This window comes from Gorilla gorilla, chromosome 12 (assembly GCF_029281585.2).
Source record: "Gorilla gorilla gorilla isolate KB3781 chromosome 12, NHGRI_mGorGor1-v2.1_pri, whole genome shotgun sequence".
In the NCBI taxonomy this organism is placed as follows: Eukaryota; Metazoa; Chordata; class Mammalia; order Primates; family Hominidae; genus Gorilla; species Gorilla gorilla.
In genome coordinates this window covers 85,795,671-85,821,986 of record NC_073236.2, presented here as the reverse complement: position 1 = coordinate 85,821,986, position 26,316 = coordinate 85,795,671, and the positions used below count along the sequence as shown (strand labels likewise).

Below are 26,316 nucleotides of genomic sequence, written 5' to 3'. Positions count from 1 at the left end.
AAAGGGATCTTTTACAGAGCAAAAGTTTTTAATATTGATGAGGTCCAGTTTATCAATTTTTCCTTTAACGTGTCAAACTTTTATTTAGTGTGAGATCTAAGAACTAGGTTGGGCATGGTGTTGCGCACCTCTAATCCCAGTGACTCGAGAGGCTGAGGCAGGAGGATTACTTGAGTCCAGGAGTTCAAGACCAGCCTGTGCAACATAGCAAGACTTCATGTCATATTAAAAGAATAATAATAATAATAATCAAAAACACTTTGCCTAGTCCTAGATTCCAAAGTTCTTTTTCTAAAAGTTTTATAGTTTTATGTTTTACATTTAAGTCCATGATTCATCATTAGTTAGTTTTTATATGTGGCATGACATTTAGGTCAAGGTTTATGTTTTGCCTATGAATGTCCCAAGTAATTCAGTTTTATTTTTTATTTATTATTATTTTTAGACAGGATCTTCCTCTGTCACCCAGGCTGGAGTGCAGTGGCATGATCTCAGCTTATTGCAACCTCCACCTCCCAGGTTCAAGTGATCCTCTTGCCTCAGCCTCCCGAGAAGCTGGGACCATAGGCATGTGCCACCATGCCTGGCTATATATATGTATATGTATATATATATATATATATATATATATATATATATATATATATATATATATATATATATGTGTGTGTGTATTTTGTAGAGACAGGGTTTTGCCATGTTGCCCAGGCTGGCATTGAGCTCCTGGGCTCAAGCAATCTGCCTGTCTCAGCCTCCCATGGTGCTGGGATTACAGGTGTAAGCCACCATGCCTGGCCCATAATTCAGTTTTTGTTTTGTTTTGTTTTGTTTTTTTGAGACAGAGTCTCACTCTGTCACCTGGGCTGGAGTGCAGTGGCACGATCTTGGGTCACTGCAACGTCTGCCTCCCGAGTTCATGCGATTTTCCCTGCCTTAGGCTCCTTAGCAGCTGGGATTACAGGTGCGCACTACCATGCCCAACTATTTTTATTGCATTTTTAGTAGAGACAGGTTTTTGCCATGTTGGCCAGGCTGGTCTTGAACTCCTGACCTCAGGTGAACTGCTGCCTCGGCCTCCGAAAGTGCTGGGATTACAGGCATGAGCCACCACGCCCGGCCTATAATTCAGTTTTAAATAACACCATCTGAAGGCCACCAAGAGTCCGGTCCCAGTAGGAATATTCCAAACCCAGTCATTTCTTCTCATCGTTACTCTAACATGCAGTGGAAAGGCTATCAGGCCAGCATGTGCCTGCTGGCACCATCGACTATTGTGATCTACTATGAGCCAATACTTAAATAAGAAGACATATCTTTCAATAGCAAAAAGTCAGATTGGTAGACAATTCTTTTTTTTTTTTTTTTTCCATAGACAAGGATTCCCAGGCTCAAGCAATCTTCCTGCCTCGGCCTTCCAAAGTGCTAGGATTATAGGCATGAGCCACCATGCCCCGCCTGACAAATCTTGAGTCAGATATTAGTAAAACAAAGAATATATTTGCCCAGTTCTTTTAGGGCATAGTCCTGCTAAAATGCACCTAATGTGTGTATTTAGGTTACTTATCATAATGGACATCTGTAATTGCTTTTGGCTGCCCAGCATCTGAACCCACTTGCTAGATTCGGGACATCTCCCATTATCTAGGTCTTGGTGGGAAGTAGGCTCTGACCTCTAACTTTAGAAGCCTAAGGGATGAGATTCACCCTCTACTAACTCCCCTGACAGCCTTGTGACCCAGATTTAGCCACTATGTACTTTGTGTCTTGAGTAAGCAATGCCAAGATGAAGGGATGATAGGTGATATTGGATCTGTGGTAGCTCTAGTATTAGCAGTTTGGCATTGAGGCTATGTTTATTGTGAGTAGTGGCTGCCTACAGTGGCCATTATGTCAAATACTAGAGATGTCATATGTTGGTGGTGGCAGCAGCATCTCCACCAGACTGTTCCTGCCACTCCTACTCCCTTGGTCCCAGCCAATTGTTTGAGAATGTTTTCATCATTTCTCATCACTTCTGTGAGTTACATAAACCCTTTTCTTTTCTTTTCTTTTCTTTTTTTTTTTTTTTGAGATGGAGTCTTGCTCTGTTGCCCAGGCTGAGTGCAATGGTGTGATCTCGGCTCACTACAACCTCTACCTCCTGGGTTCAAGCAATTCTCCTGCCTCAGCCTCCGGAGTAGCTGGGTCTACAGGCATGCACCACCACACCTGGCTAATTTTTGTGTTTTTAGTAGAGGCAAGGTTTCACCATGTTGGTCAGGCTGGTTTTGAACTCCTGACCTCAAGTGACCTACCCGCCTCGGCCTCTCAAAGTGTTGTGATTACAGGCATGAGCCACCACTCCTGGCATATAACACTTTTCAGTAAATTCATCTTCTATTTAATTTAGCCAGAGTTCACTTCTAACAAGCAAGATAGTTGATATATCAAGAATCCTAGCTGGGAGCTGTGGCTCATGCCTGTAATCCCACCACCTTGGGAGGCTGAGGCAGGTGGATCACCTGAGGTCAGGAATTTGAGACCAGCCTGGCCAACATGGTGAAACCCCAAATATACTAAATATACAAAAATTAGCTGGGCGTGGTGGCGTAATCCCAGCTACTTGGGAGGCTGAGGCAAGAGAATCTGTTGAACCCTGGAGGTGCAGTTTGCAGCGAGCCGAGATGGCACCATTGCACTCCAGCCTGGGAGACAAGAGCAAAACTCCGTCTTACCAAAAAAAAAAAAAAAAAAAAAAAAGAAAAAGAATCCTCACTTTCAGCAAATTAGCATAAAGCAGTGGTTGAGAGAGCTTCTACTCTCAGAGTTTCTGATTCAGTAGGTCTGCAGATGACCTAAGAATTTGCGTTTTTTTGTTTTTGTTTTTGTTTTTTTAAGGCAGAGTCTCTCTCTGTTGCCCAGGCTGGAGTGCAGTGGCGCCATCTAGGCTCACTGCCAGCTCCGCTTCCTGGGTTCAGGCCATTCTCCTGCCTCAGCCTCCTGAGTAGCTGGGATTACAGGTGCCCGCCACCACGCCCGGCTAATTTTTTATATTTTTAGTAGAGACGGGGTTTCACTGTGTTAGCCAGGATAGTCTAGATCTCCTGACCTTGTGATCCGCCTGCCTGGGACTCCCAAAGTGCTGGGATTACAGGCGTGAGCCACCGTGCCCTGTCGAGAATTTGCGTTTCTAACAAGCCTCCAGGTGATGCTGCTGGTCAAGTGTTCAAAGGTGTGCTGCTGGTCATCATCAGATGTTGTGATTTTATAATTTTCTCTCAAATGTTGCTGAATAGTGTTCCATTCTATGAACATACCATAGTTTGCTTATCCATTCATCTGTTAATGGACATTTTCGTTGTTCCCAGTTTCTGGGTATTACAAATAAAGCTTCAATAAATATTCATGTATAAGTCATTGTATGGACATATAACTACTTTTCTCTTGGATACATACCTAGGCATAGAATGGCTGGTGTGTGTGTAAATTTTTTTCTTTTTTTTTTTTTGAGATGGAATTTCACTCTTTCGCCCAGGTTGGAGTGCAGTGGTGCGATCTTGGCTCACTGCAACCTCTGCCTCCTGGGTTCAAGTGATTCTCCTGCTTCAGCCTCCCGAGTAGCTGGGATTACAGGCATGCACCACCACACCCGGATAATTTTGTATTTTTAGTAGAGACAGGGTTTCTCCATGTTGGTCAGGCTGGTGTCGAACTCCCGACCTCAGGTGATCCACCTGCCTCAGTCTCCCAAAGTGTTGGGGTTACAGGCGTGAGCCACTGTGCCTGGCTGTATCTCATCTCATATATTGATTTTACCTCATTCACCCTGCTCCAGGCACTCCGACCTTCTCTCAATTTTTTTTAAGTTTTTTATATTTATTTATTTTTATTTAGAGATGAGGGCTAAGTATGTTGTACAAGATGGAGTGTAGTGGCTATTCACAAGTGCGCTCATAGGGTACTACAGACTCGAGCTCTTGGCCTAAAGCAATCCTCCTGCCAAGCCTCCCAAGTAGCTAAGACTACAGGCACATGACACCACACCCAGCTTCTTTCAATTTCTTGATCAAGCCAAGCTTTTTCACAATGTAAGAGCACTTGCCCCTCTTTCCCTCCTTCCTTCCTCCCTCCTTCCCTCCCTCTTTCCTTCCTTTTTTCCCCTTCCTTCCTTCCTTCCTCCTTCCCTCCCTCCCTCTCTCCCTTTCTTCCTTCTTTCTTTCTTCCTTCCTTCCTTTCTTTCTTTCCTTCCTTCCTTCTTTTTTCTTCCTTCCTTCTTTCTCCTTCCTTCCTTTCTTCTTTCTCCTTCCTTCCTTTCTTCTTTCTCCTTCCTTCCTTCCTTCTTTTCACCAGTGTCATGGTAAGCACTTACTTTTAATTTTAACCCAGTGAGTGAACCAAGCACTTAAATTTACTCTAAGTGCAATGGAAACCTATAGACAAGTTTTTAATCAGGAAAATGATATAAATTGATTTAAACTTTCAAAAGATCTCTCCTGACTCTGAATGGACTATAGATTATAAGGGGATAAGAATGAAAGTAGTGTGACTAATTAGGAGGCGTTTTCAGCAATTCAATGAGAGATGACAATGGCTTGTATCACGGTAGAAGTAGTGCCGACGGTGAGAAGTACTCAGAGATGAGAAATATTTTGGAGGTCGGGTGCGGTGGCTCACGCCTGTAATCCCAGCACTTTGGGAGGCTAAGGTGGGCAGATCACCTGAGGTCAGGAGTTTGAGAACAGCCTGGCCAACATGGTGAAACCCCGTCTCTACTAAAAATACAAAAATTAGCTGGGCATGGTGGTGTGCACCTGTAGTCCGAGCTACTCAGGAGGCTGCGGCAGGATAATCACTTCAAACCAGGAGGCTGAGGTTGCAGTGAGCTGAGACCACACCACTGTACTCCAGCCTAGGCGACATAGTGAAACTCCATCTCAAAAAAAAAAAAAAAAAAAAAGAAGTTTTCCAGTGACGGGAAGCAAAAGAAGCAAAAGAAGGAGAAGTAACTTAAAGAGAATACGCATCAGAAAAAAGGTTTTATGGCCAGCCATGGTGGCTCACTCACACCTGTAATCCCAGCACTTTGGGAGGTCAAGCCAGACGGATCACTTGAATCCAGGAGTTTGAGACCAGCCTGACCAACATGGTGAAACCCTGTTTCTACCCAAAATACAAAAATTAGCCGGGTGTGGTGGCGCATGCTTATAGTCCCAGATACTTGGCAGGCTGAGGCACGAGAATCGCTTGAACCCAGGAGGCAGAGGTTGCAGTGAGCCGAGATGGCACCACTGCACTTCAGCATGGGTGACAGAGGTTGACAAGAAAAGGTTTTTTGTTTTGTTTCGCTTTCTCAGATGAGAGATGCTAGCCCATCTTTGGGGTCAGAAATCAGAAGTTATTAGAGAGAGATGATGGTGTGGAGAAGGAAAGATTAGATCCAAAGGGCAGGAGTGAAATGATGGAAGGAGGGACACTCCCACTGTTGAAACTGGAAGGAAGAAAAAAAAAGTACAGGTGCAGATTGAATCATAGATTTGGGAATCAGGCCGGCAGTGGTGGTTCAAGCCTGTAATCCCAGCGCTCTGGTGGGCAGATCACCTGAGGTCAGGAGTTCCAGACCAACCTAGCCAACGTGGCGAAACCCCATCTCTACTAAAAATACAAAATTAGCTAGGTGTGGTGGTGGGCATCTGTAGTCTCAGCTCCTCGGGAGGCTGAGGCACAAGAAGCGCTTGAACCTGGGAGGCAGAGGTTGCAGTAAGCCAAGATCATGCCACTGCATTCCAGCCTGAGCGACAGAGTGAGAGAAAAAAAAGGATGAAAAAAAAAAAGATTTGGGAATCAAAAGATAAGCTATTTCTGGTAGTCTCTATTTTCCCAGAGAAGTAGGCAACACCCTCAGTTGAGAGTAGAGGGTTGTGGAAAAGACGTGGAAGTTCAGAGGAAAAAAGTAGAAAGTTGAGAATTTGTAAAATAAGGAAGAAAATAATTTGGGAAAGAGGATGTATAATATAGGAAACTGGGCCATGCACGGTGGTTCACGCCTGTAATCCCAGCACTTCGGGAGGCCGAGGAGGGTGGATCACCAGGTCAAGAAGTTGAGACCATCCTGGCTAACACAGTGAAACCCCGTCTCTACTAAAAATCGTACAAAATATTAGCCAGGCGGCTGGGCGTAGTGGCTCACGCCTGTAATCCCAGCACTTTGGGAGTCCAAGGCGGGTGGATCACGAGGTCAGGAGATCGAGACCATCCTGGCTAACACGGTGAAACCCCTTCTCTACTAAAAATACAAAAAATTAGCTGGGCGTGGTGGCAGGCGCCTGTAGCCCCAGCTACTGGGAAGGCTGAGGCAGGAGAATGGCGTGAACCCAGGAGGCGGAGCCTGCAGTGAGCAGAGATTGCGCCCCTGCACTCTAGCCTGGGTAACAGAGCAAGACTCCGTCTCAAAAAAAAAAAAAAAAAACAAAAAAAAACCGAAAAAAACCAAAATATTAGCCAGGCATGGTGGCACGTGCCTGTAGTCCCAGCTACTCGGGAGGCTGAGGCAGGAGAATCACTTGAACCCAGGAGGTGGAGGTTGCAGAGAACCAAGATTGCACCACTGCCCTCCAGCCTGGGCGACAGAGTAAGACTCAAAAAAAAAAAAAAAAAAAAAGAGGAAACTGGCAGGAAAGAGGTCATGCTGGGGTGGACTATGAGAGGCAATAATTCGAAATTATATCGTGGAAATGCTTCAACCTCTACCAAGACCTACTTCAAAAGGAAAATCTTGTGTTGAGTAGCAGTTAAAAATGGAATAAGATATCAGACCTTCAACCAAATAGTTCTTAATAGCTCAAAACTACTATAGGATAACAATTTTATTCCCAAATTATTCTAGAACTGAATATCTGAAACTCAGTGACCAAAAGCCAGTCAACCAATCTTCCACAGCCTAACACACACACATAAAATATACCTCTGGCATTACATTATAACTTCCCCCATCAAACAAAACAGGAAGAGTGGTTATGTTGGGCTGATAGTGTAAGATGGTTTGTCATGTAGCATTTCCGTTATATTCTGAATTTGAGTTGGTATACCATGTGACAGTTCTTTATATATATGTTTTCAACACCGCCATGACAAGAGCGTCTTTCTGTTTTTGCGTCAGTGTCTCATGAAAAGAAGGCATAAAGAATATTCAAAAGAAATTTTAAGAATCTTTGTTATCTGAAGGACGTATCTTTAGTGCATGTTCTGTCCCTCATAGTTGCTAAACTCCAGCTGCAGCTCTTCTCTCAGAGAACTGCTCTGTCCCGCCCATCTATCCCATTATGACTTTCAGTTGTGAGATGAAGATATCTGTTTGAAAAAAAAAATTGGTTCCTCTAAATAGAGAAATGTCCAAATAGCTACTTTAGTCTCTTCTTTAATCTCAAGTTACATCAGAGAAAAGATTTCAGCATGTATAAAACATCCATATGTACAGTGACCTTGGTGTTTTTCTCAATGCATAAATCATCACATTTCTTCATTTTCTAGTGCATGAAATAATTAAACTTAAAATATCTTCTTTAATTCTAGACACAATTAATTCAATGCTATTATTTTTTATTTATTTATTTATTTATTTTTGAGACGGAGTCTCTTTCTGTTGCCCAGGCTGGAATGTAGTGGCACGATCTCAGCTCACTGCAACCTCCGCCTCCTGGGTTCCAGGGATTCCCAGCTAATTTTTGTATTTTTAGTAGAGACAAGGTTTCATCACGTTGGCCAGGCTGGTCTCAAACTCCTGACCTCAAGTAATCTGTCTGCCTCGGCCTCCCAAAGTGCTAAGATTACAGGTGTGAGCCAGCTCGCCTGGCCTCAATACTATTAATTTTTTACTTATGTAAATTTTGTAGGGTGTAACTTCCCACATATTTCCAAAGCGTTTTTATATTTAACACTAAAGACCCATAATGGGCTGGGCACGGTGGTTCACGCCTATAATCCCAGCACTTGGGGAGGCCGAGGCGGGCGGATCACCTGAAATCAGGAGTTTGACACCAGCCTGGCCAACGTGGTGAAACCCTGTGTCTACCAAAATTATAAAAAATTAGCTGGGCTTGGTGGTGGACGTCTGTAATCCCAGCTACATGGGAGGCTGAGGCAGGAGAATTGCTTGAACCTGGGAGGTGGAGATGGCAGTCAGCCTAGATTGTGCCACTGCACTCCAGCCCGGGCAACAAGAGCGAAACTCTGTCCCCACCACCCCCCAAAAAAAAGACTCACAATGTACAAACGGCTATTCTAGGCATAGTTGGTTCTAAGAGAATAAGATTCCTTGATAGTTACATCCAGCTTTTCTATTTAGAGTTGTGTAGTTTTGGGTCCTTCAGGAAGCAGACACTGAAATAAAGTTGGAAGTGCAAGAAGTGTAGGGGGCGGGATGGTGATGGGGATGTACACCTATGAGAGATAAAAAAGGAGGATGGAGGATTGGGTAAAGAAAGGCTTCAGATCTGGATGCTGATCTGATATCTGTGAAAGGAAAGAGGGGAGTAAAGAGGATTGGGCCGGGAGAGCCTGAGACTTTGATATATATTGAGCAAAGTCTCAGCCTACTTAATGGGGAGATGAAGAGCAAAGATTGCCTGTTAAGAGAAGTTTTGCAATGGGTAGAACTGGTCCTGTTAATGCTGCCATGATCAGCCACTGGTATGGGCTGCCTGGGAAGATCATAACCTCAGCTTGCTGTGGTAGATTCCAAAGGTGCTGCAGCTGATGGCCATTAGCTAAGTGTATTCTTTCAGCTAAAAGGAGATCCAAGCAATGTACTTTCATGCCTGCTACATCAGCTGTGCCCCTTTTGCTGATATTGCTCTCCTCACGCATTTCAGATCTATGCTTCACAAGTACAGAGCACAGACTGTTGCACTGTCTCCTAATTCTTCTTCTTTGATCATTCCCTCATCTCTGTATTAAATACTTTTAGCAGATTAATCTTTCTAAAAGATCATTTTTACCTTGTCAGTCTTTTGCTCAAAAATGTTGCGTCTCCCTATTATGTACAAAATAAAGCCCAGACTATTTAGGCTGATACTCAAGGCTGACACACGACTAGCCCCAATCTACCATTCTGTTTTTATATAACTTTGTGTCCTCTGTGGTCAACATATGTGGAACCTATTCACTATCTCCCCAACATTCGTTTATATTTACAGATCTCTTGTTGCTCACATAATACCTTCTACCCCATTTGACAAACCATTCTCTCTTCTATCTACCTATCAAAACCAAACCTATCTTTGAAGAATTACATTTACTCTCCTATAGAAAGTATGGTAGGTATACTATAGTATAGTATAGTATTGACCCTTCCTCAGAAGTATATCAATATGTCTCGCCCTTGTTCGTATTTTTCCTTCTTTTTAAAATTATTATTATTGTTTTTTGAGACAGAGTTTTGTTCTGTTGCCCAGGCTGGAGTGCAGTGGTGCAATCTCAGCTCACTACAACCTCTGCCTTCCGGCTTCAAGTGATTCTCATGCCTCAGCCTCCTGAGTAGCTGGGACTATAGGCAAGCACCACCAAGCCCGGCTAATTTTTGTATTTTTAGTAGAGACAGGGTTTCACCATGTTAGTCAGGCTGATCTCGAACTCCTGACCTCAGGTGATCCACTCTCCTCGGCCTCCCAAAGTGCTGAGACTATAGGTATGAGCCACCGCACCCGGCCATATTTTTCCTTCTTTTAGTACTCAAGTTTTAATGAGGACATATCTCTTTTTCAGCTCTATGTCATTTCCTTTGGTGTAATAGGAACACAGTGTTTATACTTAGCAACTACTCCATGACTGAATTAAGAGATAGATGGGGAATAGATTAAGAAGCCACTACAGAATTGCAAAAAATAAAATAAAATAAAGTGAGTTAAAATGGCAGGGTAATATAGGAAAATACATTGGGAAATGAAAAAACACTCCATGTGACTGTTTCACGGAAATGAATGACCCTCTTCCTCTTCTGTTTCTTTCTTAGGTAAAGACTAGGGCAGAATTCTATACCCAAGGTTCAGACCTATTGAGGCTATTTATGAATAGACTTTGGTGGTGTTTGCTGATCAAAAACTCTTTGAAATGTATAAAAAAACTTGTATACACGTGTATTTGCATTTTTTCTAGGAATAGGATCTGTCTCTTTTATCTGAGTTTCAAGGGGTCTGTGATCATAAAAGGATTTAAAACAACTTGACCAGAATTTGGGGCCTTAGAAGAGAGGTCAAGCAGTGTTGAGCACGATTTGGCAAGTAGTAGGTCACTGGTAATCTTAAAGAAAATAGATTCTGAAGAATGAAGAAAGCAGAAGCCCATGTCCCCAGGAATTGAAGAGTGAGTGGGTGGTGAGGATGTGGAGGTAGCCGATACAGACTTTTCCTCCCAGAAATGTATCAGTGAATAAGAATAAATCTGTATGATAACTTAAGGAACTATAGGATCAGGGGAAGGGTTTTGTTTGGATGGGAGATACTTGAGCATATTAACAGAAAAAGTGAAAGAGGATGATTAATAAATGAATTGGTTCAGAAAGTGTCTGGGTAGTCTGGATTTATGCTGTGGCAACAGACCCAAAATATTAGTGACTTAACACATAAAAGTTTATTTCCAGCTGGGCACAGTGGTTCATGCCTGTAATCCCAGCACTTTGGGAGGCTGAGAGGGGTGGATCGTTTGAGCCCAGGGGTTCAAGACCAGCCTGGGCAACATAGGAAGACCCCCAATGCTACTAAAAATACAAAAATTAGCTGGGCATGGTGGCCTCCACCTGTATTCCCAGCTGCTTGAGAGGCTGAGGATGGAGGATGGCTTGAGCCTAGGAGGCAGAGGTTGCAGTGAGCCAAAATTGCACCACTGTACTCCAGCCTGGAGGACTGGGTTTAAAAAAAAAGAAAAGAAAAAAATTTCCCTTCTAATGCAAACTCAAGTAGAGACTGCTGCCCTCCATGCTGAGATTCACGAATCCAGGCTGTTTCATTCTTTGGGATCTCTGTTCGTGACTGAAGGGGAAGAGACTAGAGTCATGTGGAGGGATCCCACGGCCACTGTTCTGAAGTGACACCTGTTACTTCCATGCAAGTTTCATTAGTGAGAACTTGTCACATGGCCATGCTTAATTGTTGGGGAAGGGTAGGCAACTGTAAAGGAAATACAAAAAAGGATGTGGGAGGATATAATTATCTCTGCTACATAAAGGGATTAAGAAAAAAAGTAAAAGGAATTCTGGGCAGTTGGCAGTGGCACAGTTTTTTAATAGCCCCAAAACTTGCCACAAACACAGATACAGTAACTTGGATCGCAAAACGTAAAACCTGCAAACAACATCAATAGCAAGTTTATGAGCCCTCAAATATATACATACGGGGAGATGTCATGAGGGCAACAAGATTCACAGGTGGGAGGAGGCAGAGGGAGCTAAATAAAACAAAGCCAAAAGCCAAGTTACCAAAACATGCCCGGGAAGGAAGGAGTCCCACTTAGTGAGTGAAATCTTAGAGGGCCCATCTGAGGATAGCAGTCAAAATCAGAGAGGAACTTCATGGGCTCTATTTTGCAGGTGAAACCAAGGGAATTGTGGGAAGATTGAATGGTGCTGGAATGTTCTAGCCCCTTTGGGTCAGTGCTGAAAACCAACCTAGCACCCTTCCAGGATGAAGCCCTGCATAGGAGAGACGCTGCTAGGACAAGACATAAAACAGGCCCTGTTTTATAACCACCACAAATAGTACCTTAATTAAAGAAACTTCAAATCTGAAAATTAATCCCCTGGTCTATTTTCCGTAACAATGATTTTCAGTAGCATTGTCCAATCTCACATTTCAGAGAGCTTGCAATGAGATGACCTGGCACCATTAAAATACTTTAATAATAAAATACAGTAAACACAAAGACCCTCTCTCCCATGATCAAATTCCCAGGGAAAATTAAAGTGCAAAGATTAAAACCCCATGCAAATTAAGTCCAAAGGAGTTAGTGTCTGAAGTCAAATCCACTTGCCCTTGAGATTTAAACTTCAAAGAAATTAATGTTCAGAATTCATCATCTCTGTATTTTACCCAATCTTAATTAGAGGGGTTCTTAAACTTTAAATAGGGTTGGGATTTTTTTTAAGCAGTTGCAGCTTAGACAGAAATTATATTAATTTACTATCTATTATTTCTATATAATAGAAATTTCTATATACTAATTTCTATATAATAGAAATTTCTATATACTAATTTCTATATAATAGAAATTATATTAATTTACTAAGAAGCTCATTGAGCTTCTTAGGGGTCCAAAAAATAAATAACACCCAAAATTATTATAGTTTTGTCCCCACACCCATCAAATTTAGAAAAAGCTATTCCCCAGACTCTTGTGTAGTTATTCCAAGAAAAAGTATGTCCCCAGAGCCTGTTAATTGGTGTTGCCAAATACCAGGTCAGAGGCTGATGTCAGAGGTGTGAGGAAGAGAAATTCTGAGTTTTAGCTTTACCAAGGTAGTTGATCTGACACAAGGTTTCTGGAATCCATGATCTGTAAACATAAACTTAATTACAAGACGTTAAATTTGGCACTTTGAATTTTCCATTTCTAAGGGGGAAGCTTTTCCTTTTCATTTAGAAAAACCTGTGTCAGTCAGGATAGGCTGGGTTATGCTGTGATAACGCAGAACCTCAAATTCTTAGAGACTTGAAACAACAAGTTAATTTTTCACTCATACTGCACATTAATTGAGAAGTGACAGAGTTCTGATCACACTACATTCATTTAAGGAACTAGAAGTTGGAGTTGCAACAGGTTTTTTTCATGATAACCCCAGCAGGGGCAAGGGAATGTGATAAGATGTTCCCTGGCTCTGAAAATTTCTGCCCGTAAGTAGAACACATCTTTTCCACTTACGTCACTTCCATTCCCATTCCTTTGGCCAAACCACGTCATATGGTCTTCTAACTTCAAAGGGGGTATGGAAGGGCAACCTTGCCTTTGAGCTCTAAGTTATTTCCCCTTCAGTGGTACATTTAGAGTGAGTTTTGTCCACTAATGCTGCTGTGAAATATCTTGTGAGCTGACAATTTTAGTCCTTGGCCACAGGCTGCTGTGACTGCTTTCAACTATAGCATAGCTTAAACCAATGTTCCCCAAACTAGTAGGATCAAAAGAATCTCCTGGATGCTTATTAAAAATTTTGATTCCTTGGCTTAGTGTGGTGCCTTGTGCCTATAATTTTAGCCCTTTGGGAGGCTGAGGCAGGAGGATTGATTGAGGTCAAGACTTCAAGACCAGCCTGGACAACATAGTGAGACCTCTGTCTCTCCAGAAAATTTAAGAATTAGCTGGGCATGGTGGCACACACTACCATAGTAGTCCTAGCCACTTGAGAGGCTAAGGTGGGAGGAATACTTGGGTCTGGGTGTTTGAAGCTGCAGTCACGTTTGGTGCCTGTGAATAGCCGCTGCACCCCAGCCTGAACATAGTGAGACCTCGTCTCTAAAAAAAAATAACAAATTTAAAAATATGTATTTTTTATTTTTGAGATGGAGTTTTGCTCTTGTCGCCCAGGTTGAAGTGCAGTGGTGCAATCTCAGCTCTCTGCAACCTCCGCCTTCTGAGTTCAAGTGATTATCCTGCCTCAGCCTCCCAAGTAGCTGGGATTACAGGTGCATGCCACCAAGCCCAGCTGATTTTTGTATTTTTAGTAGAGATAGGGTTTCACTATGTTGGCTTCACTGGTCTGGAACTTCTGACCTCAGGTGATCCACTCACCTCGGCCTTCCAAAGTGCTGGGATTACAAGAGTGAGCCACTGTGTCTAGCCAAAAATACTTATTTCTGCGTCCTATTCCTGCAGAAATGATTCAGTAGATTTGGGGTAAGGCCCAAGTATCTGACTTCTGAAAATACCCTCTGTTAGGCCAAGGAAGTCTTCCTCCTGCCATAGCTTGGTTGTTGCTGTTGTTTTCAATAGACTTAATAGTTTAGAGCTGTTTTAGGTTCACAGAAAAATTGCGTGAAAAGTACAGAGAGTTCCCATATTTCCCCTGTCCCCACATATGCACAACCTCTTCCACTATCAACATACCCCACAACAGTCATACATTTGTTACTATTAATGAACCTACATTGACCCATCATTATCACCCAAAGTCCATAGTTTACATTAGGGTTCACCGTTGGTGGTGTACATTCTATGGGTTTTGACAAATGTACAATAATATGTTTCCACTATTATAATATCATACAGAATAATTTCAATGTTCTAAATATCCTCCATGTCCTGCCTATTCATTCCTACTCTCCCTTAACACCTGGCAACCTCTGATCTTTTTACTGTCTCCACAGTTTAGACTTTTCCAGAATGTTATACAGCAGGAGTCATACAGTATGTAGTGTTTTCCAATTGTCATCTTTCACTTAGTAGTGTGTATTTACATTTCCTCTATGTCTTTTCATTACTTGATAGCTCATTTCTTTCTTTTTTTTTTTTTGAGACGGAGTCTTGCTCTGTTGCCCAGGCTGGAGTGCAGTGGCACAATCTTGGCCCACTGCAACCTCCACTTCCTGGGTTTAAATAATTCTCCTGCCTCAGCCTCCCTAGTAGCTGGGATTATAAGTGCACACCACTATGCCCGGCTAATTTTTGTATTTTTAGTAGAGGCGAGGGACAAGGTTTCACCATGTTGGCCAGGCTGGTCTTGCACTCAACTGATTCACCTGCCTCAGCCTCCCAAAGTGCTAGGATTATAGGCATGAGCTACCATGCCTGGCCATTTTATTTTATTTTATTTTTTTTGAGACGGAGTTTCGCTGTTGCTGCCCAGGCTGGAGTGCAATGGTGCGATTTCGGCTCACCACAACCTGTGCCTCCCAGGTTCAAGCAATTCTCCTGCCTCAGCCTCCTGAGTAGCTGGGATTACAGGCATGCACCACCACACCTGGCTAATTTAGTATTTTTAGTAGAGATGGGGTTTCTCCATGTTGAGGCTGGTCTTGAACTCCTGACCTCAGGTGATCCACCCACCTCGGCCTCCCAAAGTGCTGGGATTACAGGCATGAGCCACCATGCCCGGCCTTTTATTTTTTATTTTTTGAGACAGAGTCTCACTCTGTCAACCAGGCTGGAGTGCAGTGGCGTGATCTAGGCTCACTGCAACCTCCACCTCCTGGGTTCAAGTGAATACTTGTGCCTCAGCCTCCCAAGTAGCTGGGATTACAGGCATGCACCATCATGCCCGGCTAATTTTTTTATTTTTAATAAGGACAGGCTCTCACCATATTGGCCAGGCTGGTCTCGAACCCCTGGCCTCAAGTGATCCTCTTGCCTCAGGCTCTCAAAGTGATGGGATTACAGGTGTGAGCCAGTGCGCCCAGCTGAGCTCGCTTATTTATTTATTTATTTATTAAGACAGAGTTTCACTCTTGTTGCCCAGGCTGGGGTGCAATGGCATGATCTTGGCTCACCGCAACTTCCGCCTCCCAAGTTCAAGCGATTCTCCTGCCTCAGCCTCCTGAGTAGCTGGGATTACAGGCATCTGCCACCACATCTGGCTAATTTTTGTATTTTTAGTATAGATGGGGTTTCTCCATGTTGGTCAGGCTTGTCTTGAACTCCTGACCTCCAGTGATCCGCCCACCTCGGCCTCCCAAAGTGCTGGGATTACAGGCGTGAGCCACTGTGCCTGGCCCAGAGCTCATTTCTTTTTAACACTGAATAATGTTCAGTTGTCTGGATGTACCACAGTTTATATATCCATTTACCTATTGTAGGGTATCTTGTTTATTTCCCCCAGTTTTGGCAATTATGAATAAAACTGCTATTAATATCTATGTGTGGGGTTTTGTGTGAACATGTTTCAACTCATTTGGGTAAATACTGATACCAAATGTGACTGCTGGATTGTATGGTAAGAGTATGTATAGTTTTATAAAAAACTGTCAAACCATCTTCCAAAGCGCCTATGCCATTTTGCATTCCCATTAGCAACAATGAGAGTTTCTGTTGATCTAGCTCCTCGCTAGCATTTATTGTTGTCAATGTTTAGGGTTTTGGCCATTCTTATAGATGCGTAGTGGTACCTCTTCGTTTTTGTTTTGTGTTTTGTTGGTTTGTTTTTTGTTTTTTTTTCTGAGATGGAGTCTTGCTTTGTCACCTAGGCTGGAATGCAATGGCGCGATCTCAGCTTACTGTAACCTCTGCCTCCCAGGTTGAAACGATTCTCCTGACTCAGCCTCCCGAGCAGCTGGGACCACAGACACGCGCCACCATGCCTGGCTAATTTTTTTTGTATTTTTAATGGAGATGGGGTTTCACCATGTTGGCCAGGCTGGTCTTGAATTCTGGACCTCAGGTGATCCGCCCACCTCAGCCTCCCAAAGTGCTGGGATTACAGGCGTGAGCCACTGCACCCAGCCTATCTCATCATTTTAATTTGCAATTCCCTAATGACATATTCTGTTCAGCATCTTTTCATATCCTTACCTGCCATCTGTGTATCTTCTTTGGTGAGGTGTCTGTTCAGGTAGTTTAGCCTTTTTTTTTGAGATGGAGTCTCGCTCTGTCGCCCAGGCTGGAGTGCAGTGGCACGATCTTGGCTCACTGCAAGTTCTGTCTTCCGGGTTCACACCGTTCTCCTGCCTCAGCCTCCCAAGTAGCTGAGACTACAGGCGCCTGCAACCATGCCTGGCTAATTTTTTTGTATTTTTAGTAGAGACGGGTTTCACAGTGTTAGCCAGGATGGTCTCAATCTCCTGACCTTGTGATCAGCCCGCCTTGTCCTCCCAAAGTGCTGGGATTACAGGTGTGAGCCACCGCGCTCGGCCAGTTTACCCATTTTTTAAAGCAGATTGTTCATTTTCTTATTATTGAGCTTTAAGAGTTCTTTGTCTCAGCCGTGTGTGGGAGGCTGAGGCAGGAGAATCACTTGAACCTGGAAGGCAGAGGTTGCAGTGAGCCGAGATGTCACCACTGCACTCCAGCCTGGGCAACAGTGCAAGACTCTGTCTCAAAAAAAAAAAAAAAAGAAAGAAAGAAAAGAAAAGAGCTCTTTGTATATTTTTGATAACAGTCTAACAGTGTTCTATCAGACATGTCTTTTGCAAGTATTTTCTCCAGTGTGTGGCTTGTCTTCTCATTCTCTGTATAGTGTCTCTCTGGTGTTGTATCTAAAGAGTTAGCTTTAAAAAACTAAAAATAAAAAGCCTTAAATTTAAGGTCATCTAGATTTTCTTCAATATTATTTTATAGTTTTATCATTTTACATGTAGCCTGTGATACATTTTGAGTAAATTTTTGTGAAGTATGTAATGTCTATATCTAGATTTGTGTGTGCATGTATGTGTGTATATCCAGTTACTCTAGCACCATTTGTTGAAAAGACTGTATTTTCTCCATTGTGTTGTCTTTGTTGCTTTGCCAAAGATCAGTTGACTCTATTTATGAAGGTCTATTTTTTTTTGAGACGGAGTCTTATTCTGTTTCCCATGCTGGAGTGTAGGGGCGCAATCTTGGCTCACTGCCACTTCCACCTGCCAGGTTCAAGCGATCTTCCTGCCTGTGCCTCCCAAGTAGTTGGGAGTACAGGCGTGTGCCACCAAACCTGGCTAATTTTTGTATTTTTAGTAGAGACGGGTTTTGCCATGTTGGCCAGGCTGGTCTCGATCTCCTGACCTCAGGTGATCCACCTGCCTCAGCCTCCCAAAGTGCTGGGATTACAGGTGTCAGCCACTGCGCCCAGCCTGAAGGCCTATGGTTTCTCTTTTCTGTTCCATTGATCAAGATCAATTCATTTATTCATTTGACACATTTATACAACTTTATCACTGTAGCTTTACAGTAAAGTCTTGAAATCAGGTAGTGTCAGTCCTGTGACCTTGTCCTTCTCCTTCAATATTATGTTGGCTATCCTGGGTCTTTTGCCTCTCCATATAAACTTTAGAATCAGTTGGTTGACATTCACCAAATAACTTGCTAGAATTTTGATTGGAATTGCATTAAATCTATAGATCAAGTTGGAAAGAACTGACATCCTGATAATATTGAGTTTTCCTAATCATAAACATGGTGTATTTCTCTTTAAAAAATATATAGGCCGGGCGTGGTGAGACTTCATCTCACTCTGTCACCCAGGTTGCAGTGCAGTGGCTTGATCACAGCTCACTGCAGGCTCAGTCTCCTGGGATCAAGTGTTCCTCCCACCTGAGCTTTCTGAGTAGCTGGGACTGCAGGTATGCACCATGTCCAGCTAATTTTTTAATTTTTTTTGAGACGAAGTCTCGCTCTTGTCCCCCAGGCTGGAGTGCAATGGTACGATCTTGGCTCACTGCAACCTCTGCCTCCTGGGTTCAAGCGATTCTCCTGCCTCGGCCCCCCAAGTAGCTGGGATTACAGGGTCCTGCTACCACGCCCGGCTAATTTTTGTATTTTTAGTAGAGAGGGGTTTCACCATATTGGCCAGGCTGGTCTAGAACTCCTGACCTCAGGTGATCCACCCGCCTCGGCCTCCCAAAGTGCTGGGATTACAGGCTTGAGCCACCGCACCCGGCCTCTAGTTTTTTGATTTTTTGTAGAGATGGTGTCTTGCTATGCTGCCCAGAACTTCTGGGCTTGAACTTCTGGTCTTAAGTGATCCTCCTGCTTCGGCCCTCCAAAGTGCTGAGATTACAAGTGTGAGCCACTGTGCCCAGTCAGTATCTCTCTCTATTTATTTGGTTCTTCTTAGATTTGTTTATTTATTTACTTTTTGTTTTCCCAGACAGGGTCTTGCTTTGTCACCCAGGCTAGAGTGCAGTGGGCAATAACAGCTCACTGCAGCCTTGATCTCTTGGGCTCAAATGATCCTCCAGCCTCAGTCTTAGTCTCCCAAACAGTGCATACAGGTGCCTGCCATTATGCCTAGCTAATTTGTTTTTTGTGCGAATGGATGTCTTACTTTGTTGCCCAGGCTGGTCATGAACTCCTGACTTCAAGCAATCCTCCCACCCTGGCCTTTTTTTTTTTTTTTTTCCCTGAGACAGAGTCTCACTCTATGGCCCAGGCTGGAGTGCAGTGGCACGATCTTGGCTCACTGCAACCTCCGCCTCCCAGGTTCAAATGATTCTGCTGCCTCAGCCTCCCGAGTAGCTGGGACTACAGGTGTGCCTCTGCCTCCCGAGTAGCTGGGACTACAGGTGTGCCTCTGCCTCCCGAGTAGCTGGGACTACAGGTGTGCACCATCACACCCGGCTAATTTTTGTATTTTTAGTAGAAACGGGGTTTCACCATGTTGGCCAGGCTGGTCTCAAACTCATGGCCTCAGGTGATCCACCCTCCTGGGCCTCCCAAAGTGCTGGGATTTCAGGTGTGAGCCACAGCACCCGGCCGCTTTTTTTTTTTTTTTTTAAATTTTCTATAGATTTTATTATACATTATTATGTTATGAGACAAATGCAGATCATTCTTAATTTATCAAATCTGTGAGCATATTAATTTCAAATTTCAACAAAAATATATGACCCTCACCACACAAACCGGTAACTCTAAATCTACTCTGAAAATATAATCAATTGATAAGTATTACCTATTTGGAGACTATGTATTATATGAAAGATAAAGAGATAAAGCTCCTATTCTAACAGAACATATGGGGTCATTGGCAGCCAACCAATAATGAAGTGAATATTGTAATATTTGGGAAAATACTGAGAAAACTAATAAATTGTCCTGGACATTATTTATTCTTGCCTTTACAAAAGACTTATAGTGCCGGGCGTGGTGGGTCACGCCTGTAATCCCAGCACTTTGGGAGGCCAAGGCGGGTGGATCACCTGAGGTCAGGAGTTCAAAACCAGCCTGGCCAACATGGTGAAACCCCGTCTCTACTAAAAATACAAAAATTAGCTGGGTGTGGTTGTGGGTACCTGTAATCCCAGCTACTCGGGAGGCTGAGGCAGGAGAATCGCTTGAACCTGGGAGGCAGAGGTTGCGGTGAGCCGCTATCGCGCCAGGCCACTCCAGCCTCGGTGACAGAACTAGACTCTCTCTAGGACTTATAGATCCAGATGAGATTAGTTTAGAATAGAGGTTTTTAGTCCAGAAAATGTTCAAAGTCTAATACAGTCATGGCTACTCAGAGACTAGAGAATCTTTATAAAGGTAAGGAGAGTTGAAAACTGTTGGAAACTGAGCAGTCTTATTTTGAACTAGCAAGTTTTAATCAAAGGTATGGAATTAATCAAGTATCAATTAAGAATTACTGGAATGCACCATCATGCCAAATGACCACTAACATGCTATTTCCTACTATGATGACTCCTAGATTTGAGACAGATGGCATAAAAAATATTGCTAGCTGTACAATGAATTTTACTCTTCTGCCTCTGCTTTCTAAAGAAAAATCTTATTTTTTCACATAAGAAACTCACAGAATCGAATGTTAATTAAAGAAAAGGTAGGGTAAGTACAACTGGGAGAAAGACAATACCTCTAATTACATAGGAAATCCATGAAATAATTAATCATTATAAGAGAATAATCATTTTCCAGTAGCCCCACTGCCATGAATGATATTTTCATGAGCCTGGGCCACCTTCTCCAGTGGATATTGAGAACCTGTTACAGGTTTCAACCAACCAATTTCCTTTCCAGCTTGAAGGGTGGCTGCATATTGCTGAAATTCCTCCTTGGTTGAGGAAAAGAGAGTAACTCCAACTATACCCAACTCCTTTGCCATGGTGTCCCGTGGGTTTATTTCCATAGTACCTCTGTTGCCAACAACTATCACTCATCCTCTATGTGACAGAAGACTCAAATCTTTACTAAGATTTACATTAGCTAACATTTCAGTAATTATGTCAATTCCTTTCTCACCAACATATTTCTTAATTTTGTCAATATAATTAACTTCTCTGTGACTGAACACTTAATGGACTCCATTTTGCAAAACAACCTTTTGTCCTTCCTCAGTACCAGCAGTGCCCAAAACCTTTAAGCCATAAGCTCTAGCAATTTGGCATGCTGCTAATCCAACTTCTCCACTTGCCCCATGAACCAGAACACCCTCCAGCTTCCACTCGGGCACTGTGGAATTAGAGCTCGATAAACACTAAAATACCAAATACTGATGGCAGCTCCTTGTTTAAAGTCCAGTTTTTCAGGCAGTTTGTATGCCATGGTGATCTAGATACAGAATGGAGAGTGGGAATTAAAAGCTGCGAGGGCGGCCAGGTGTGATGGCTCAGGCCTGTAATCCCAGCAGTTTGGGAGGCTGAGGTGGGCGGGTCAGAAGCTCAGGAGCTCGAGACCAACCTGACCAACATAGTGAACCATCTCTACTAAAAATACAAAAATTAGCCGTGTATGGTGGTGCATGTGCATGTAATCCCAGCTACTCGGGAGACTGAGGCAGGAGAATCCCTTGAACCCGGGAGGCGGAGGTTGCAGTGAGCCAAGATCATGCCACTGTACTCCAGCCTGGGCAACAGAGCAAGACTCCGTCTCAAAAACATAAAATAAAATAAAATAATGTAAAATAAAATAAAGAAATAAAATCTGTGAGGGCTTCTTCAGATTCCACAGGAGGAGGCCTGCCACACTGTCTCCAACTTTTGCCTTTTAAAAAAAGTTTTAATTTATATAACATAGTTGTACATATTTTTGGGGTATATGTGGGTTTTTTTGTTTGTTTGTTTTGTTTTTTAAGAGATGTAGCCTAACTATGTTGTCCAGGCTGGTCTCAAGCTCTTGGGTTCAAGTAATCCTCCTGTCTTGGCCTCCCAAATTGCTGGGATTACAGGTATGAGCCACCACACCTGGCCACATGTGATATCTGATACATGTATACAACGTGTGGAATGATCAAATCAGGGTTATTGGCATGTCAATCACCTCAAACATTGATCTTTTCTTTCTGTTGGAAACATAACAATTCTTCTCTTTAGCTAGTTTGAAACACACAATAAAGTATTGTTAACCATAATTTCCCTAACATAATATCAAATACTAGAATTTATTTCCTCCATCTGTATTTTTGTAAACATTCACCAACTCCTCTTCATCCTCTCTACCACCCCTAGTTCTTAGATTTCTTTCATTAGATTTCTTTCATTAGTTCTTACATTTCTAATGAAATGTAGTTATTCTTATATATATATAAGAATGTAGTTATTCTTATATATATATCTGGTACGTATTTTGTTGAATTTATACCTAAGTATTCCAATTTTGGGGATGATAATATAAATGGTATTGATTCTAATGTCAAATTCTACTTGTTCACTGCTGGTATACAGGAAAGCAATTGACTTTTGTAGGTTAACTCTGTACTCGGCAACCTTGCTAGAATCACTTATTAGTTCTAGAAATTTTTTTAAATTTATGCTTTCAGATTTTCTACATAGACAATCATGTCATCCATGAACAAAGACAATTTTATTTCTTTTTTCCAACCTTTTATTTCCCTTTCTTGTCTTATTGCATTAGGTAGGACTTCCAAAATGATGTTGAAAAGGAGTGTTGAGAGGAGACATCTTTACTGATCTTAGCAGGAAAAGTTCTAGTTTTTTTACCATTAAGTATGATACTACCTGTAGATTTTTTCTGGATTTTTTTTTTTTTTTTTTTGAGACGGAGTCTCGCTCTGTCACCCAGTCTGAAATGCAGCGGCATGATCACAGCTCAACTGCGGCCTCAATCCTCAACCTCCCAGGCTCAAGTGATCCTCTCACTTCAGCCTCCCAAGTAGCTGGGACTGCTGCCATGCCTGGCTAATTTTTGTAATTTTTGTAGAGATGGGGTTTTGCCATGTTGCCCAGGCAACAGCTTTTGAACCCGAGCTCAAGTGATCCTCCTGCCTTGGCCCCGCAAAATGGTGGGAATACAGGCATGAGCCACCAGGCCCAGCCTGTGGATGTTCTTTATCAAGTTAAGGAAGTTTCCGTCTATTCCTAGTTTGCAGAGACTAATATATATCGGTATTTTCATCTTGTCCTTGCATTTGTTTCACTGGAAAATAATTTACAGCAGATTCTGAAACTGCTGTTCAAGTTTCTAAGGTCTGTACCTCTAGGACTTTACCCTCTAGCAAGGATCAATACTTTGGCCAAATGTTCCATGAGACACTATGTTTCCTCTTCTTTTTAATTTTGTAAACTTCTCAGGCATGTTCCTGTAACTGCCCAGTGGGTTCACCTTGCCTGCTGCCTAGACAGAGCCGATTCTTCAGGACAGGAGAATTGCAATACGGAAAGAGTAATTCACGCAGAGCCGGCTGTGCGGGAGACCTAAGTTTTATTATTACTCAAATAAGTCTCCTGGATTCGTGGAGCAGAGTGTTTAAGGACAACTTGGTGGGTTGGGGGAAGCCATTGAGCCAGGAGTGCTGATTGGTCAGGGATGAAATCATAGGAAGTCGAAGCTGTCTTCTTGAGTTGAGTCAGTTCCTGGGTGGGGGCCACAAGATCAAATGAGCCAGTTAATTGATCTGGGTGGTGGCAACTGATCCATGAAGTGTTGGGTCTACAAACTATCTCAAGCACTGATCTTAGGAGCAGTTTAAGGAGGGTCAGAATCTTGTAGCCTCCAGCTGCATGATTCCTAAACCATAATTTTTAATCTTGTGGCTCATGTTAATCCTACAAAGGCAATCTAGTCCCCAGGCAAGAAGGAGGTCTGCTTTAGGAAAGGGCTGTTATCATCTTGTTTTAAACTATAAACTAAGTTTCTCCGAAGTGAGTTCAGCCTGCGTTCAGGAATGAACAAGGACAGCTTGGAGGTTAGAAGCAAGATGGAGTCAGTTAAGTTAGGTCTCTTCCACTGTCTCAGTCATAATTTTGCAAAGGTGGTGTCATTCCCATGGGGCACAGAAGATTCCTGCATACCCATCAACAGCCACCAAGTTGCCAGTAATGCTTAGATTATTTTCTATTTCTCAGTCTGTGAATAAGCCAAGAACACTGAAGTTTAGTTCCTTAATTTTGTATTGCCAGGTGTGGTGGCTCATGTCTATAATCCCAGCACTTTGGGAGGCAGAGACAGGAGGATTGCTTGAGCCCAGGAGTTTGAGACCAGCCTGGGAACATAGTCAGACCCCATCTCTATAAAAAATGAAATAAAATAAAAGCAATTTTGTCCTTTACCTTGAATGCTACTAACAATTGAAAGTTAGAACTTTTGTTTTCTAAAGGTCATCTTGCATTTGGCTTGTAGTGTACAAGCAACAAATACCTAAAAGCATGTAATCTTGCCACTATCTAGCCTTTGTGGGTGTGCAGTGTTTGCCTGTTTCGCTTCACCTTCCAGAGGATGCAGAGACCATTCACAAGTAATATGTCTAAGCTGAGAATCTTGTGGCCTCCGATCCTTTGCTGAGAGCCTACTTTTGTAAAAACACTCGTGTAATCGCCCAACAGTTTCTTCCTGCGTGCTGCGCAGACAAAACCAATTCAATGAGACCATGCTATAGCAGTAGACAGAGTTTCATTGACCCAAGGCTGGCCACAAAGGAGATGGAGTTATTCTAATCAGTCTCCTTGAAATCTCAGAGGTTAGGTTTTTTCAAGGATAGTTTGGTGGGCAGGGGACTAGGGAGTGGGTGCTGCGGATTGGTTGGAGATAGAAACTAAGGGCGTGGAAACGGGTACTCCTGTGCTGAGTCCACCTCTGGGTGGGGCCACAGGACTAGTTGAGTCAAGAGTCAGGAGTTCAGGTGGGGTCAGTCTGAAAAACAGCTCAAAAGATTAATCTTAGGGTCTACAATCTATAGGAGATGTTATCTGTAGGAGCAATTGGGGAAGCCACAAATATTGTGACTTCTGGCACATGACTCCTAAGCAGTAAGGGTTATAGAAACTGCCTACATTTGGCTGGGTGTGGTGGCTCACACCTGTAATCCCATCACTTTGGGAGACCGAGGCAGATGGATCACTTGAGATCAGGTGTTCAAGACCAGCCTGGCCAATATGGAGAAACCCCATCTCTACTAAAAATACAAAAATTAGCCAGGCTTGGTGGCACGTGCCTGTAATCCCAGCTACTCGGTAGGCTGAGGCAGGAGAATCACTTGAACCGAGGAGGCGGAACCTGGGAGGTGGAGGTTGCAGTGAGCTGAGATCGTGCCACTGCACTCCAGCCTGGGTGACAGAGTGAGACTCTGACTGAAAAAAACAAACAAAAACAAACAAATGAAAAAACAAAGGTGGTTTAGTTTTGGGAAGGGCTAATATCATCCTTGCTTTAAGGTTAAACTGTAAACTAAATTCTTCCCAAAGTTAGCTCGGCCTATGCCCAGGAATGACCAGGGACACCTCAGAGGTTAGAAGCAACATGGAGTCAGCTATGTTAGAATTTCTCTTACTGTCGTAATTTTGCAAACGCAGTTTCACTCACTCACCTGTAGACCAGGCCACCATAAACTGCAGTCCCTCCCTATGGTTAGACTACCATGTGCTCTGAGGCTTAATGCCTCTTTCCTAGACTGCAGCTATTCAAAGACCATGCAGCTGCCAAGCTTGAAACATTCTGCCTACACACTAAAGTCCACTCACACCTCTAAATTTATATAGCTCCTCTAAGTTCCGAGTTTTGGTTTTGATTTCTCAGTATTCCTCAACATTCATCCAATTGGAAGTCTTCAGACTTCAGAGCTATACTTCCTTTCCAAACTGCAGGTTTCCCTTGCCCTGCAGGGACAGAGGTTGCCTCATGTGCACCTTATGGCCAGGAAAAGAGCAAATAACTCCAGACTATGTGAATAGTCTGAAGGCTAATTAGAAAATGTTGGTTTATTCTACACAAATTTACCAATCAAGTGAATCACTCCACTTCTGCTAAGACAGAGTGACTATAGAGGCACAGAGGCCAAGAATTACATTCTTTGGCCAGGTTCAAGTGATTCTCCCACCTCAGACTCCCAAGTAGCTGGGACTATAGGGCACATTCCACCACGCCTGGTTAATTATTATTACTATTAGTTTTTGTAAATACGAGGTTTTGCCATGTTGCCCAGGCTGATCTTGTGAACTCCTGTGTTCTATCCACTGAGAAATGTTCCTTCTACATGGGATGACGGAAGAGTACAGGAGAAGCATTCTCTGCTAGCAAGGTAGCCTCTGTCTTCTCAGTGAAGTAGGAGACAAAGTTGTGTCAAAAAAATATTTCAGGCAGGCGGGGCATGGTGGCTCATGCCTGTAATCCCAGCACTTTCTGAGGCTGAGGCAGGCAGATCACCTGAGGTCAGGAGTTTGAGACCAGCCTGGCCAACATGGTGAAACCCCGTCTATACTAAAAATACAAAAATTAGCCGGGAGTGGTGGCGGGCACCTGTAATCCTAGCTACTCAGGAGGCTGAGGCAGGAGAATTGC

The 26,316-nt window shown here is 43.0% G+C and overlaps 1 protein-coding gene and 1 pseudogene across 2 annotated transcripts in view; one reads left to right on the top strand and one right to left on the bottom strand.

Moving 5' to 3' along the window:
- Positions 1–26,316, top strand: part of ACYP2 (acylphosphatase 2) — a 339,147-nt gene that overhangs the window by 16,882 nt on the left and 295,949 nt on the right. The gene's annotated exons all lie outside the window — the stretch shown is intronic.
- Positions 20,492–21,129, bottom strand: LOC109025086 (quinone oxidoreductase-like; annotated as a pseudogene).